Source organism: Austrofundulus limnaeus, unplaced genomic scaffold (assembly GCF_001266775.1).
Source record: "Austrofundulus limnaeus strain Quisiro unplaced genomic scaffold, Austrofundulus_limnaeus-1.0 Scaffold572, whole genome shotgun sequence".
In the NCBI taxonomy this organism is placed as follows: domain Eukaryota; kingdom Metazoa; phylum Chordata; class Actinopteri; order Cyprinodontiformes; family Rivulidae; genus Austrofundulus; species Austrofundulus limnaeus.
The window spans coordinates 210550-213275 of NW_013952974.1; positions in this window are offsets into that span (position 1 = coordinate 210550).

The following is a 2726-nucleotide window of genomic DNA, read 5'->3' on the forward strand; positions in this document are numbered from 1 at the left end:
TACTTGGTTAAGTTTAGACATCACAAATACTTGGTTAGGTTTAGGTTTAGCAGACTATTGAAAGTAGCCTTTTAAACTTCTAGTAAAAATACATCCTTCGCATTTTAGAACATGAAATGAACTTCATGACAATCTCAGCAAAAAAAAAAAAAAAAAAAAACAGTTCCAGAAGGGAAACAGGGACATGTTTATTGCAATAAAATACTCAGCTGGAAACTTGATTTATGTTTGAATGAAGGCGATTTTATCAGGTAATTTAATCAGTTTTTATGTATTAAATCAAAAACAAGTCTTGGTTTTTTTCTTTCGTCACCTTTTAAATGTTTGAAAGAAACTAACGCAGAGCGCAGACCGTGTCTTCTGTTCCAGATATACCTCAGACTCTGGTGTTAGGACGTTCTGTCAGAGGATGGTTCATTTCTTATATGTCCTTACAAATGTGGGCAAAAAGCTTTATACATTTTTAAGTTTAAATTTTATTTTTTGTGAAAGTGAAAAAGGTGCCCTAATACCAAAAATAAGAAATGTTTTTGTATCTAATGTTTTTCTTTTTCCTGATGATGCATTGATGTTCTCTCTGTCCCACCTGCCAGGGATGGAGAAATACATTACTTTAAATATTATTTTGGTTTTATTCTTTTCTTCTTTAAGATAATATTCCATCATCTATTATTCTTGGTACTGGGAACTTTACTGAAAGTGAGATTTTTTTGTGTTAAAATGCAAGCATCACAATGTGCAACTCAGTTTTTTAATGCATTGTTATTATTATCAGTCTCTTTAATTGTCATTTTATTTTGAAATGCACGAAGATTTTTATTTAGCAAAAATGTGACCTTTGACCTGTTGATGTAAGAGCTGAAAACCTGCATTAAAATTAGACGGTTAAGCTTATTTGACCTAATTTAAACCAAGCTGGAGCTCTGAAAGATGCGCTCACACTGTGCAACTGAAAAAAACAAAAAAAAAATGCAATTTTTAAAAACAGTCGTAGCAGCAACACGAGTAAAATAATAAATAAGCTCTAAAACCAAAAAGTATTATTATTACTATTATTTTTTTAATTATTATTATTATTATTATTATTATTATTATTATTAGTCGTTATGACCAAATACAATTTAAAACCAGTTTGGAGATATTTTATTTTATTTAATGTTGCTAAAAGAAAAAAAACTGAAATTTTTCTGTTTTCCATTTCTAATTACCGTATTTATTCATATATAATACGATCATCACTTTTTGAGCTTAAAAAGCATAAAAAAATCTATTTATTAATAACCTGTGTATAATACTACCTCCCCACTTTATGGATGATTTTTGGTTAAATTTCCAGTATTATACATGAATAAATACAGTAACCTTTTAAAAGTTGATTAAATCTGAACTTAATTAAATCTAAACCTTACATTTATCATCCCAATCTAATGACTTATAGCTCATAAAGCAGTGTACTAACAAGTTGAATTAAATAATCTGTTAATTGTCTCAGTATATAAAAGATTTTTGGTGACTAAAATAACATGAATCTAATTATTACTAAGAAGAACTTTAAAGTGACTCGTGTTTAAAACAGTTAGATAAATAATGAACAAAAAATACAAACTGTTCAAACTGAAACGTTAAATTACACAAACACATGTTGGTCAAAATGTTTTGTACAAACATTACAAATAATTTGAGTCTGAGATCTACAGCCGGAACATTCGGGGGTCAAAGGTCATCCGGTTCATCCGTCACCTTTATTTTTACGTCCAGTTTTTGTTTCCACCTATTAGAAAATATTTTAAAAAATAATAATAATAATAATAATAATAATGCCCCTAAATCTGCTCCTGACATGAATCTTCGTTTTCTTCAAATGATCTCAAGTTGAAATATTTTGTTATTTTTTTACATTTTGGTTTCAAACAGAACAGAAGTGCAAACCTGTGTGTGGAATAAAAAGATGATCAAAGCTAAAGGGAGAAACTTGGGAAGAAAACGTTGTTCCACTCGATGTAAAAAAACCAATAAAGAAATCACACTGGTCTTATCCATGTCCAACTGGTCCTGTTGTTTCTCTAATAAAAACAAATTTACTGGATACATGTTTGTGGGTGTCAGAGCCTCAGTCTGTTTGGATCATAAACTAAACAGTTTGTTGTGTTAATTTACATCTTTAATTGTTTTTAAGTAATATTATAGATTGTTTTTTTTWAAATAGGCAATTAAAAAATTAAATAATTTACTGTATAAAGTAAAATTACCGTATAATACATGACGTTCACTGACGATTCTTAGTCTGCTGGAAACACGTTTGTTGTTTTAGTTTTTAAGTCTTTATTTGTTTTTAATCAATATCAAAGTATTTTTTTAATTTTGGAAATTAAAACAAATTTACCAAAAAATTTACTGGATACCAAACCACTTTATTTCTAAAGCACTTAAAAACAACACAGCAGCTGATCGAAGTGCTGTACAAAAATAAAACAACAATTCAAAGATCAGATACTGGAAACTTTCCAGATACATGTGGAGTTCAACTGGTCCATGATTCTGCTCTGTCTTATCTTCAACAACAAAGTTTGTTGTTTGGATTTAAATCTGTATTTGTTTTCTTTTCAAGTTTAGGTTAGCTGGTTAGTTTATGTTAGCTGGTTAGTTTATGTTAATGGTTAGTTTAGAGTTTAGGTTAGCTGGTTAGTTTAGAGTTTAGGTTAGCTGGTTAGTTTAGAGTTTAGGTT